Source organism: Leptodactylus fuscus, chromosome 6 (genome assembly GCF_031893055.1).
Source record: "Leptodactylus fuscus isolate aLepFus1 chromosome 6, aLepFus1.hap2, whole genome shotgun sequence".
NCBI lineage: Eukaryota > Metazoa > Chordata > Amphibia > Anura > Leptodactylidae > Leptodactylus > Leptodactylus fuscus.
Window position 1 is genome coordinate 25,098,705 of NC_134270.1, and position 14,660 is coordinate 25,113,364.

The window sequence follows — 14,660 nt, forward strand, 5'->3', positions numbered from 1 at the left end:
ATTGCTTCAAAGAGTTAAGTGACAACACCCTCATTACTCCAAAGACCTCATTTACATATTGACAGGCGATTCTAACCTATCTATCTGCAGGGCTGAGTTGATATTTCCTGAATGGAGACTCTCCACTGGACCCTTGGCTGAATGGAGAGGTGGAACATGCCTTTAAGCTGTCCATAGACTTGACATTTGCGTTCGCTGGATCTGCTATTTATTTCCTGCTTGGCGGCCGCCATTCCACGCCGTCTGCTGTATTTTAACCTGCTTTCCCCTGTGTCCTACCTGGAAGTAAGGAGCGAAATTATCCATAATCTCTTATCTACCTAGCCACATGCTTGAGGATGGTGAAATACTACGTCGCCTGAATGAATCTCAAGAGCAGCCAATGGAAACCAAAGGGGTGAAGAACATCACCTAGCAATCAATTCTTATTATTTTACTTCTTTGAGGTGTTGCCAAAGCTTAAAGTGAACCCCAAAGGTATTTTCAGCTGCAGTATGTGATAGGAGGATATGCAAGAGGAAAAGTGGAGGGGGCTATGCTAAGAACTAGAACGGACAGAGGTGGTTCTAGAACTGGCAGCATGGTGGCTCAGTGGTTAGCACTGCAGCCTTGCAGCGCTGGAATCCTGGGTTCAAATCCTGCCAAGAGCAACATCTGCAAGGAGTTTGTATGTTCTCCCATACTGATAGGGAATGTAGATTGTGAGCCCTATATGGGACAGTGACTGACAATATCTGTAAAAGCGCTGCGGAATATGATGGCGCTATATAAGTAAACATAAATAATAAAGGTCCCCTTCAACAAAGCCAGATCATAGAACCGGAGGAGTTATCATAATAACATTTTGGCTGTTTATTATCAACTTCTCTTCCATCTCTCCTTCATGGTAAAGTACATAGTAGACGAGGTTGGATGGAGACATCAGTCCATCCAGTCCAACCTATAACTACAGTCCCCTACAGTGTTGATCCAGAGCAGAGGTAGGGAATGTACGGCTCTCCAGCTGTTGCAAAACTACAACTCCCAGCATGCATACTTGCTCTGCTGTTCTTGGAACACCCGTGGAAGTGAATGGAGCATGATGGGAGTTGTAGTTTTACAGCAGATGGAGAGTCGAAGGTTCCCAACCCCCGATCCAGAGGAAGGCAAGAAAAAAAAAAACATGAGGTTTTTGCCAATTGCCCCATTTCAGGGGAAAAAAATTCCTTCCCGACTCCAATCTGGCAGTCAATATAACAAACCCTTGAAATAAAGAATTTATCTCATTTACGCTAGGTTCAAACTAGCGTTCGGGTCTCCGTTCTCAGTTTTCCGTCTTCTGCATGCATGCATTCCGTCTTCTTCTTCACAGGTTCACATCTGTGTCGGTCTCTCCCTTGTTCAGGTCTGCCAAGGGGACCCAAACGATGGAGAGACGAACTGCTGTTTTAGCGGTAAGACACCGACGGATCCCATTGACTATAATAGTGTCCACTGGGTGTCTGTCCAATGTCCGACATTTCAGAACTGAAATAGATGGAAAGAAAAGTCCTCGATGCAGGAACTTTGTGTCCGCTGATTTTTGGCAGTTCCTACATTGAAGATGTAAACTTAGCCTAAGACTAAGACAGCCCTTATTGAAAATGAAGCCACCAATCATAGGGGATGTGGGGGACATTTACTACATAATCAGTGCGGGTCTCCGTTCTGGCTAATACAGGGGGCTACTGAACAGGACTTCTATATGCTCCAATAGGGCACAAGACAACCTCTGTAATAGTGTGGAGTTGACGTCGCCAGTCTTGTTTGTTACTACGTATGGTAAACTGACATGGATGGGCGTGTGTAGACATTGTGTGCGTTAGACATGGGGAATTCCATCTTCCTTTTCTTCACCTGCCCTAATTATGCCATTAAAGTGAAATTATTGAAAGTACCTAACCAGGAGGACAGAGGGGAGAAGAGGAGGCGTCTGCGAGCCTCCATGTTCTGCATGCCAGAAGATTACAGGGAAAAAACACAGACTTCTTTCTGCATTTCCAAATGTAGCGATCCTAATCAGGGGGTCATTAAATTCTTTTTGTTAATCCCTGTAGAATCTGTTTGTCTTCCCGGCCTCTTCTGTCTTTTATCCCAGAGCTTCTTCTTACCTGAATGGATGAGAGAAGTTCCATCAATTCTCAGAAGGGTTCTGCGGCGTATTTACAGCGGCGTGCTAGTGAAATAATGTATTGTGATGTAAAACTGGAAAGCACGTACCAGCGACACCTTCGCCTCGGCTCTTCCATACATTTTGGCTCCTGTTTTCTTTTGGGAATTTCCACCCATCGTTTTCACCCCCCAAAGCTGGAAAATATTTTTGCACGTTTTTCATGTACTTGTTTTCCGTAAGGGGGATTTTGGAGACAGACAAAAGCATGTTTATATGGGAGAATGCACCCCCTACTGGACGCCAAAAAGATACAAAGGACAAAGCACGTTACTATACATAGAATCGTATAGCCATTATATATACAGTTATAATGTAGCAATATAGCTTTTATGTATAAGAAACTGATCTAGGAATATTTCTGCACATTCATCTTCAAGGGGTTGTCGGCTTTTTATACTCTATTTAAAGGGGCTGTTCCCATCACTTTTTCACGGATGCCAAAAACAAGTGCAAATGGATTGCCATTAGGGTTGAGCGATAGTATCGGATTCTGATCGGCGATCGAGAAAATTTCACGATCGCGATTTTTTTAAGGTGGGATCAAGATCGGTAGTATTTCCCACAATGCCTTCACACTGAGTATATAGTGTATACTCAGTGTGAAGGCTCCGCTGCGGTTCCATAGGAATGAATGGAAGCAGCCGGCACACAGCCTTAACCCCCTGCGCGCCGGCTGCCTCCATTCATTCTAATGGGAGACTAAAGTAACATCTCTAGTAGCTACTTACCTCCAGAGATGGCTGCTCCGCTGCTCTTCGCCTTGCTGCCGCTCCAGCTGCAGTCTTCTTCGCCTCGCTGCCCCCTCCCTGCCAGGTTAGGAGAGTGTGGGCGGGTACAGGGTGGGGAGACCTTTTGCCTGACGTTAAGGCTGTTTTTTATTTAGCTTATTTTTGCACCTGACATGAAGATTTATTTATTTTGCTGTTTTTCTAAATAAACCTGTTTGCTACAGATTTTGTGTCCCTGTCTCTGACTGGTTGGGTCCGCACCATTGCTGCTACTGAGCTAACTTCCCCACCAGATATACATAGATGAAATCCGACATCTACCGTGTTTCCCCGAAAATAAGACAGTGTCTTATATTAAATTGTTGCCCTAAATATAGGACCTGTCTTATTTTCGGGGGACGTCTTATTACAACCGGCAGTCATACCAGCACTTCCTTAGTGGAGCGTCAGCATAACTGCCAGTTGTAGGTAGTGTAGGTGAGGGGGAAAGGTATCCTACTTACCTTTCCTATCTTTCTAGCAGCGCTGGTGCTGCTGTTCATCCCGGCAGTGGTGGGTGGGGCTTAGCGAGGCTTTGGGAAAGGGGGCTTAGCGGAGCTTTCGTGGGCGGGGCTTAGCGATCCCCACTTCACTGACACAGCAGCCGGCTGGATGCTGTACTCTGTGCTCCGTGTGCACAGCAAAGCCGGCTGCTGTCTCTTCTGTATGCCGGCTGCTTCCTCTGGGATGAGCTGGGAGAGCCCATCCTACAGCAACAGGGACAGTGGACACAACAGCAGAGGCAGCAGCCGGCTTTGCTGTGCACATGATTTTTGGGCATGTCTTATTTTCGGGGGGTGCCTTATATTAGGCAATTCAACAGAACCCCCATGCTTTACTTTCGGGGTGTCCTACTTTCGGGGAATCACGGTATATAGAAATTTGTTATATCTGGATGAAATTACTGAAACTATTCAACCCAAAGGAAAAAAGGATCCGCCATTCACGTATATGGTTCTGGTGTTGCTATCAACGAGAACATTGCATTACATTTCCGAGTAATCTGCTTTATAATATATCTTTATTATCTCATGAGAAGTTAACCTGGATTGATTGATGGGTGGTGAAGCGTAGCAAATCACATGAATGTGGATCCCCAGGCTTTCTTGGCTTGCATTACTATTGGCCGTCCCCATATAGGTGGTAGTCTGTGAACATGCTTAAGAATCTTGTGGTTTATCCATTAGTTTATTATTAATTCTCAAATTTACAGACCTTTCCTCTCTCCCGGCAACAAGTGGATCACATATCAGCTCCCTCGCGATCATACAAAGGGCTTTATAAATATTTATGACTATTCCTTCCTGTTGGTTCTTTGCCCTTTGGACCCACCTCATACCTAAAGCTCCGCTCAGATCTATAACTCAATTATTTCTGGGCTTTACTGATGTAGAATTAGATTCTTATCTCTCGGTGACTTCACCCCAGTAAAATAACGTACCTGCTGATGGCGCCAGGAGCATTTTTTGTAGATTAAATATTTGTTTTTTTGTATTATTTTAAAAATTATGGTAATTTACTGGGAATTGGGCAAAGATTTATCGGTGATAAACTATGTTTGAGCTGATCAACAAATATTTTAATGACTAAGGTGGAGGAAAATCTAGATAATGGTGTTAAAAAAAACTATGTCCTGAACAATTGGTTTTGTAGATCTTTGATGTGTTTATATTGTTCTTATTCTTTGATGTCTTTGGCCTGGGAATGTCTATCCTTCAGTTTTTCGTCATGGTTATCTTTTTGCAGTTATGGTGAGAAGATACAGAGAGATAACAGGGCCCCCCCACTTACAAGGTGGCAGAGGAGCCATTGGGCGTAACTGGGTGTAACTACTACATCTGCATCCCATATGCAGCCTTCAGTACAGAAATCCAAGCTGTTGGCCCAGATTACAAGCAAAATAAAATAATATCAAAATGTTTCAAATGTATTTGATCGGATGGGTGTATGCCATATCAAATTTAGAAATTCAACAAATGGTTGGACAACTTTTCCTTCTACTATGCAAAACAAATCTGGGAAAATTTACCCTCTCTGGTGTTCCTTGATGTTTTGCCACGTGTTCCTGGTGTCTAGAGGTTTGTTGGTTCAAGATCTCTTATGATTCGGTAGCCCATTCCCTGATGTCTAGAAGTTTGTTGTCACAATCCCTGGCATTTAGTACTCCAGGTTTTGCTCCATTTATATACAGTGAAACCTCTTTGAGACAAACAAAATTGCATGAAAAAGTTGTGTTCTATAGAGGTGGTCTTCTCCAAGAAGTGGTCTAGTATGGAAAACTGAAATTCTGTTGCAGAAAAAGTGGTCTGGGTAAAGAGGTGGTCTTCTTAAAGAAGTGGTCTTTTGGAGCGGTTTCATAGTACGTATAAACTCCCCATCTAATATGTTTTTATTGAAACATTTTATGCAATTTCAACAATAACTTGACACATAAGCCCACCACCAACAAGAAGGGGAATGAAATGGGAGGGAAGGAGAAGAGGTTGTGTTGTAAAAAAAATATAGGGGATGAAAGAAGCTTTGGGTTGTCCTTGGAGATGCCCTAATGAGTGTCCACCTTGGAAAAGTTGATGTAAAGACCACCCAGGAGAATGGCCGCAAGACAAGCGGGTTCATCATGTGGGGCGACATCTGTCTTCAGTAGGTAAGATATCAAGCTGGTGTATCATGGTGGTTGGTGGAGGAAGAAGGAAGGGAAGGCGAGGGAGAGTGATCTGACTAGTTAAAAGAAGAAGGTGGGGGATGACAAGCAAAAAATTACTCAGTAAAAGGGGAGATGCCCACCAATGACTTTTAAAAATACCAAAAAGTGGAACAAAAATATTCAGGCAGACTTGATGCCCCAAATTTTCAGAAACCAATCAGCAAATTTTTATTGTCCCAAGAACAACTGTCCAAAAGGGTGGGATTTATAAACATTTTGCCCCAAAAACAGGGGATAGCTTAAATGCCCTGATCTTTCCAAATGAAATGTTGGCAACAATGCACTTACTTTTTAGTTACCAAAATTCTGCATAATGTGGAGCGAGTTATGACCCAAACAGTTGGTGTTCCTGAATCTTAAATCAGACTCAAGCTGGATGACCGGGAATACAAGTGAAATGGTGGAAATCCAAGGAACAGAACTATTGGAAGGCTAGCATTTATATTAATATAGTAACATCCACGTATTCTAAGGGGTGGGGAATTAACCATATTATACACATATACCTTGCACCTTCATGTCATCTATATTTTTGGCATTATAATAGCTCAGTTTCAATATTTTAAAGACACAAAAACTGTATTCGCAACGACCAAGCGGTAGGAACATCTATTAGAGCAAAGAAACTAAAAATGTGAACTAATTTGACCTTATTGGGCTGAGCCCTTATGGCAGGAGATATCGGGGGGGATTTGAATTAAAAGGTTCTGACTTCTCGTTGCTTTGTTCTCAGAAATACCAAGAAGATATTGTAATTTCTGGTTAGGCTTCAAACAAACAGAATAATCAGGCAGTCCAATAAATACACATACGTATTTTTACAACTTGGTCAAATCTGTAATGTATTTCTACTAGAGCAATAAAAATTTCAATCAGAGATTCATCATGGGTTATAAAAAAGTATATAAAAAGGTTCCTAACCTGTATCAGGAATATCTTGGGAGTGTGTATCCCATAATTTCTACGTCATACTATAGTCCACCCGTCTAAAGGGGCCATACATGTTAGACCATAGGCCAACCATCTAATGTGTATGAGGTTGTCTAGACTTTACCGTGAAGGTAGAAGGAAGGATTGATGTGCTGGAATTCAAGGGGAGAATAAACCCCTGCCAGAGGGTCTCCTCTTCCCATTCAAGACACTTGTACCCTTGACCCATGTGTAGTGGTGGGAGGAATAGCTGGCAGCAGAATACTTAAGCGTAGTGTCGGCTGACAAGGACATTATAGTAGGTTTATATTGAGATGCGCCATTATTTCATATTCCAGGTCCCACTCCAACGTTCAATCAACTGTTCGCTTATGACAATGAACCTGTGAAACAAGTCTCAATACATTTTGATAGCAATTCTTTATTGAACTATTGCAGGGTCATCCCCACCATATCACTATTGAACCTGTCCTCCTGCTTGAATTTTTGAGTTCACAGAGGATGTCTTGAAAGAGGACTATGTCTTCTAAGATTACTTATTGCATGCCCACCCATCAGCAAAAAGCAACGGTTGCTTAAGGTTCACACTATCGTTCGAGCCTCTCTGTTCTGGATTTTGCTTAAAATCGACAGAGAGAAAAGTCCTACAAGGAGGTTTCAGTGGAAACTGGGCAGAAACCCGGTGGACCCCATTAAGTAACCACTTTTTAAGCAGACAGGGTTTAGGTCTTTTGGGTCCCCAAGTGGACCAAAAGGATGGAAACCCGAACACTAGTGTGAACCTAGTGTAAATCCAATTTTGCATGGATCTGAGTTTCTACAGATGTGGTCTCCAACCTAAGGTGATCCAGCTACTGCAAAACCACAATTTGACTATGCCCTAGCACCAACTAGCAGCAGCTGGAGATTCTCATTTGGAAGATAGCGTCTGTAAAGTTCTCTTTTAGAAATCTGTTCAGCAAGTTGACCACTACCTAAAAATACCAATTTTCCATGCAGGATAGTTCTGATGATACTGATTCATACAAAGAGAGTGTCAAAATGGTGAAGTCCTGACTTTCCTTCTAAGCAAAGCATGAGTATCTTCTGTATTGCCAAGAACATTCACAACGATATTTGTGGGGTGCACAGACCGCTCACCAATAGGCTTAGGACACTATTAGGTTGGCATGCTACTTCACCTTGAGTTGAGATGTGGTCCGTAACCACTCCCAGGTTCCTCCTTCACAATAAAAATGTATTATTATTATAAGCAGATATACTGTAGGTGCTCCGTCTCTGACATTGTATAGGTCTTCGATGTCTGATATAAGCAGGTATAGGTCTTCGATGTCTGATATAAGCAGGTATAGGTCTTCCATGTCTGATATAAGCAAGTATAGGTCTTCCATGTCTGATATAAGCAGGTATAGGTCTTTGATGTCTGATATAAGCAGGTATAGGTCTATGATGTCTAATATAAGCAGGTATAGGTCTTCCATATCTGACATTATATAGGTCTCCCATGTCTGATATAAGCAGGTATAGGTCTTCTATGTCTGATATAAGCAGGTATAGGACTTCTATGTCTGATATAAGCAGGTATAGGTCTATGATGTCTGATATAAGCAGGTATAGGTCTTCCATGTCTGATATAAGCAGGTATAGGTCTATGATGTCTGATATAAGCAGGTATAGGTCTATGATGTCTGATATAAGCAGGTATAGGTCTTCTATGTCTGATATAAGCAGGTATAGGTCTTCTATGTCTGATATAAGCAGGTATAGGTCTTCTATGTCTGATATAAGCAGGTATAGGTCTATGATGTCTGATATAAGCAGGTATAGGTATTATATGTCTGATATAAGCAGGTATAGGTCTTCCATGTGTGATATAAGCAGGTATAGGTCTATGATGTCTGATATAAGCAGATATAGGTCTTCGATGTCTGATATAAGCAGGTATAGGTCTTCTATGTCTGATATAAGCAGGTATAGGTAATATATGTCTGATATAAGCAGGTATAGGTCTATGATGTCTGATATAAGCAGGTATAGGTCTATGATGTCTGATATAAGCAGGTATAGGTCTTCTATGTCTGATATAAGCAGGTATAGGTCTATGATGTCTGATATAAGCAGGTATAGGTCTATGATGTCTGATATAAGCAGGTATAGGTCTTCTATGTCTGATATAAGCAGGTATAGGTCTATGATGTCTGATATAAGCAGGTATAGGTCTATGATGTCTGATATAAGCAGGTATAGGTCTTCCATATCTGACATTATATAGGTCTATGATGTCTGATATAAGCAGGTATAAGTCTTCGATGTCTGATATAAGCAGGTATAGGTCTATGATGTCTGATATAAGCAGGTATAGGTCTTCCATGTGTGATATAAGCAGGTATAAGTCTTCGATGTCTGATATAAGCAGGTATAGGTCTATGATGTCTGATATAAGCAGGTATAGGTCTTCCATATCTGACATTATATAGGTCTCCCATGTCTGATATAAGCAGGTATAGGTCTATGATGTCTGATATAAGCAGGTTTAGGTCTCTGATGTCTGATATAAGCAGGTATAGGTCTTCCATGTCTGATATAAGCAGGTATAGGTCTTCTATGTCTGATATAAGCAGGTATAGGTCTATGATGTCTGATATAAGCAGGTATAGGTATTATATGTCTGATATAAGCAGGTATAGGTCTATGATGTCTGATATAAGCAGGTATAGGTCTTCTATGTCTGATATAATCAGGTATAGGTCTTCTATGTCTGATATAAGCAGGTATAGGTCTTCTATGTCTGATATAAGCAGGTATAGGTCTATGATGTCTGATATAAGCAGGTATAGGTCTATGATGTCTGATATAAGCAGGTATAGGTATTATATGTCTGATATAAGCAGGTATAGGTCTATGATGTCTGATATAAGCAGGTATAGGTATTATATCTCTGACATAAGCAGGTATAGGTCTATGATGTCTGATATAAGCAGGTATACTGTAGGTCTTCCATGTGTGATATAAGCAGGTATAGGTCTATGATGTCTGATATAAGCAGGTATAGGTCTTCCATATCTGACATTATATAGGTCTTCCATGTCTGATATAAGCAGGTATAGGTCTATGATGTCTGATATAAGCAGGTATAAGTCTTCGATGTCTGATATAAGCAGGTATAGGTCTTCGATGTCTGATATAAGCAGGTATAGGTCTATGATGTCTGATATAAGCAGGTATAGGTCTTCTATGTCTGATATAAGCAGGTATAGGTATTATATGTCTGATATAAGCAGGTATAGGTCTATGATGTTTGATATAAGCAGGTATAGGTATTATATGTCTGATATAAGCAGGTATAGGTCTATGATGTCTGATATAAGCAGGTATAGGTCTTCCATGTGTGATATAAGCAGGTATAGGTCTCTGATGTCTGATATAAGCAGGTATAGGTCTATGATGTCTGATATAAGCAGGTATAGGTGTATGATGTCTGATATAAGCAGGTATAGGTGTATGATGTCTGATATAAGCAGGTATAGGTAATATATGTCTGATATAAGCAGGTATAGGTCTATGATGTCTGATATAAGCAGGTATAGGTCTTCTATGTCTGATATAAGCAGGTATAGGTATTATATGTCTGATATAAGCAGGTATAGGTCTATGATGTCTGATATAAGCAGGTATAGGTCTCTGTTGTCTGATATAAGCAGGTATAGGTCTCTGATGTCTGATATAAGCAGGTATAGGTCTATGATGTCTGATATAAGCAGGTATAGGTCTTCCATGTGTGATATAAGCAGGTATAGGTCTTTGATGTCTGATATAAGCAGGTATAGGTCTCTGATGTCTGATATAAGCAGGTATAGGTCTCTGATGTCTGATATAAGCAGGTATAGGTCTCTGATGTCTGATATAAGCAGGTATAGGTCTCTGATGTCTGATATAAGCAGGTATAGGTCTATGATGTCTGATATAAGCAGGTATAGGTCTTCCATGTGTGATATAAGCAGGTATAGGTCTTTGATTTCTGATATAAGCAGGTATAGGTCTATGATGTCTGATATAAGCAGGTATAGGTCTTCCATGTGTGATATAAGCAGGTATAGGTCTTTGATTTCTGATATAAGCAGGTATAGGTCTCTGATGTCTGATATAAGCAGGTATAGGTCTCTGATGTCTGATATAAGCAGGTATAGGTCTATGATGTCTGATATAAGCAGGTATAGGTCTCTGATGTCTGATATAAGCAGGTATAGGTCTTCTATGTCTGATATAAGCAGGTATAGGTCTTCCATATCTGACATTATATAGGTCTTCGATGCCTCAGACTTGTTCCCCATAAGACACACATTTACTTTGATTGAAGTGGGCATTTAGCATAGAGGTTATTGCTGTGTATACGGCGGTTTCGTCAGTCTCCGCAGTCCAAGCCCAGCACTACACAGTAATAAATCGCCGCTCCTTAGGGGACCATAAAGGTACTTCTTATTTTAATTCTCATTAAGTGACCCCGTGCTGGCACAGACAGGCAGAATATGGCAAATGATAGACAGACTGCAGGAGTAAGCGAGAGATGAGACAAAGATTCAGAAATAATGACACAAACAGAAGGAAAGAGCCAGCGAGAAGGGAGAGAGAAAGATAGTGTAGCCAGGCTGTAAATCTTGTAGGGGATTAGGGATTTACTTCAGATAGAAGAATGTAAATGTTACTGGCTCCACCGTGGCTGGAAAATTTCTCTCACAGCCAAAGCCTGGTCCGTACTTGGCTGGGGACATTGCTTCGTGTGCCCTCCTGAATTGGAAGCTGTTCTAGGGGCTGGAAGGCCAAAGAGCTGGACTGCGTGTCTCCAGAAAAATGTAGCCAAGCCGTGAGCCACATAATGATGTGGTATAACCTCTGTGTGCTTGTAGCATCACACCTATGTCTGCAGCTACAACACAAGGGACACCACAAACAGTTAATAACTTATGTCCCATGTCAGGCCACCAACCGGCCGTCACATCTGCCCCTCCCGGCCATTGCAAGATTTATTTTTCTCTCTAATATTGTCCATTACGAGAATTTTATAAACATATTGTTACTATATATATATATATATATATATATATATATATATATATATATATATATATGGTTTTTAGATCAGGTGCAGTTTGCAGGTGGTGGGATTGGACCAAAGTTGCTGCCCCAGTACTGTATCTAAATACCATGGCCAAGGCTTGATAGAGGCCTCCTAACATCTGACCCAGCAGCCCTATCCCTCATTGCTATGCCCCTGACTTATAGGGAGTCTGTCACCAGAATCCAGCCCTGCAGATAGATAGGTTAATGTCACCAGAACCAGCATATGAACCCAATCCTGCAGATAGATAGGTTAGGGTCACCAGAACCAGCATATAAACCGAGCCCTGCAGATAGATAGGTTAATGTCACCAGAACCAGCATATCACCCCAGCCCTGCAGATAGATAGGTTAATGTCACCAGAACCAGCATATCACCCCAGCCCTGCAGATAGATAGGTTAATGTCACCAGAACCAGCATATCACCCCAGCCCTGCAGATAGATAGGTTAGGGTCACCAGAACCAGCATATGAACCGAGCCCTGCAGATAGATAGGTTAGTGTCACCAGAACCAGCATATGAACCGAGCCCTGCAGATAGATAGGTTAATGTCACCAGAACCAGCATATGAACCCAATCCTGCAGATAGATAGGTTAGGGTCACCAGAACCAGCATATCAGCCAATCCCACAGATAGATAGGTTAGGATCATGGTGTTTTCCCCTTGTGAATTGCCACCTCTGTTACTGATATATTGCTGTTTATTAATAATAGTAATAATAATACATTTTTATTTATATAATTGTCAATATGCAAATGAGCTCTTTGAGCATTGTCACTTACTTCTTTGGAGCAATGACAATGCCCTCATTGCGCCAAAGAGCTCATTTGCAAATTGACAAAAACTGTGATTTCACAAGGTGAAATCGCCATTTGTTTCAGGTGATATTAACCTATCTATCTGCAGGTCTAGGGTGATATACTGGGATCTGGTGACACTAACCTATCTATCTGCAGGTCTAGGGTGATATGCTGGGGTCTGGTGATGCTAACCTATCCAGGGCCGCCGATAGGCCAGTACTACTGCTACTGGCGTCAGGGGCCCGGCCAAATTTAAAAATGGGGGGGGCCCCTGGCGCCGGCAGCAGTCATTGTATGTCCTGCTTGTTTCAACTCAGATCTGCGTCCAGAGGAGGCAGATCTGAGTTGAACACATACGCGGCTGAAGCGAGGAGCTGACACAGGTCAGCTCCTCGCTTCGCCGCGGTACGCCTCTCTCGCTGACACATATGCGGCTGAAGCGAGGAGCTGACCTGTGTCAGCTCCTCGCTTCGCCACTGCGGCCTCTCTCGCTGACACATATGCGGCTGGCTCAGCCGCATATGTGTCAGCGAGAGAGGCGGCGAAGCGAGGAGCTGACACAGGTCAGCTCGCTTCAGCCGCTGAAGCGAGGAGCTGACCTGTGTCAGCTCCTCACTTCGCCACTGCCGCCGGCTACCTGGCAGTGTAGACGCGATGTGATGACGTCACATCGCGTATACAACTGTGCGCCAGTAAGAGAGAGAGGCGCGCAGAGAGCAGTGGGGAAACAAGGAAAAGGTAAGTGTAATGTGGATTATGTGGAACGTGAAACTGGGGGCAGATGAAGGAGAGGACGGCATGAAACTGGGGGCAGAGATGGAGGGGACATAAATCTGGGGGCAGAAATGGAGGGGACATGAATCTGGGGGCAGAGATGGGGGGACATGAATTTGGGGGAAGAGATGGAGGGGACATGAATCTGGGGGCAGATGAAGGGTGTATATGAAGCTGGGGGAGAGACGGAGGGGGGACACATAATTTACGGGTGACTGTAAGAGGATTATACTGTGCGCGGGCACATGAAAAATTAATGAGTGGGCGGAGTCAACATAACAGTGGGTGGGGCTAAATTTCCCACGGCGCGCAATGGGTACAGGGGGCAATGGAAAGATGTTAGAGGGTGGACGGGGGGGATTGTTGGGACATCGGGTGTGCGGCACTGCGAAGAGGGAACTGGGGCAATAATATATAATAAGTTTTTAGCTGGAGAATAATAATGATGTAGGCCGCTATGTTACTAGCATAGCAGCCTGTTTGGGGGTGGGACTTTCACTTTAAAGGAGTATTCACGTTGCGTTTTTGGCCTCCCTTGCCGGGATACGTTGGTAACCAGTCACAATCAGCTCCCCACTTATCCCTGCACGGAGAACTGCAGGCCCCCCTTTTCTTTTAATGGCCAGTTCTTCGTGCAGGGATAAGTTGACAGCTGATTTTGACTGGTTACCAACGTATCCCGGCAAGGGAGGCCAAAAACGCAATGTGAATAAGCCCTGAGGATTTATTAGGAGAGCTCTTATAGATGGTGTTGGCTCTCTATAGGCGCTGTCACACAGAGCAGATTTTACCTGCAAATAGAATCTGATTAAGCCTTGTAATGCTGCTAAATAAAGGGAAATGTAATACAGAATTGGTGTGTCGCAAAATAAGGTCGTTTTAAAATGGCGGGGGGGGGGGGACGACAGACACTTAGGCTGTATGGGGCCCCAAAATTCCTGATGGTGGCCCTGAGCCTATCTATCTGCAGGACTGGGTTGATATGCTAGATGACAGACTCCCATTAAATCATGTTGGTCAAAAATTCTGTATTGATTCTCTACAGGATTATACTATACAATACATATTGCAGTTTGGGAATGTCAAGTGCTTTGCTTCTTTAAAGCACTGGACCCTTAAAATTCCTTGTGACATAAGAGTAGTAGTGTCTTATAGGTATGGAGCTTATTATAATTGTATGGCAGTCCATGCTCAGTACATGTTCAGTGGTCAGATTACATTGACCAGGTTCTGTTCACTAATAAGGCTGAATTGTGCTTGGAGTACCGGACACAGCCGCTGCAAAGTGTGCCATACTGTGCCTGGTAAACAATGCAGAGCCATCATATTCATACCACCACATATACCTGTTACGTATGTCACTTTTGTAGATTTGG

The 14,660-nt window shown here is 42.6% G+C and overlaps 1 pseudogene; it reads left to right on the plus strand.

The window, feature by feature from the left end:
• The first annotated feature begins 12,990 nt into the window (after positions 1-12,990).
• On the plus strand, positions 12,991-13,129 carry LOC142211060 (small nucleolar RNA SNORA17; annotated as a pseudogene).
• Positions 13,130-14,660: the final 1,531 nt, after the last annotated feature.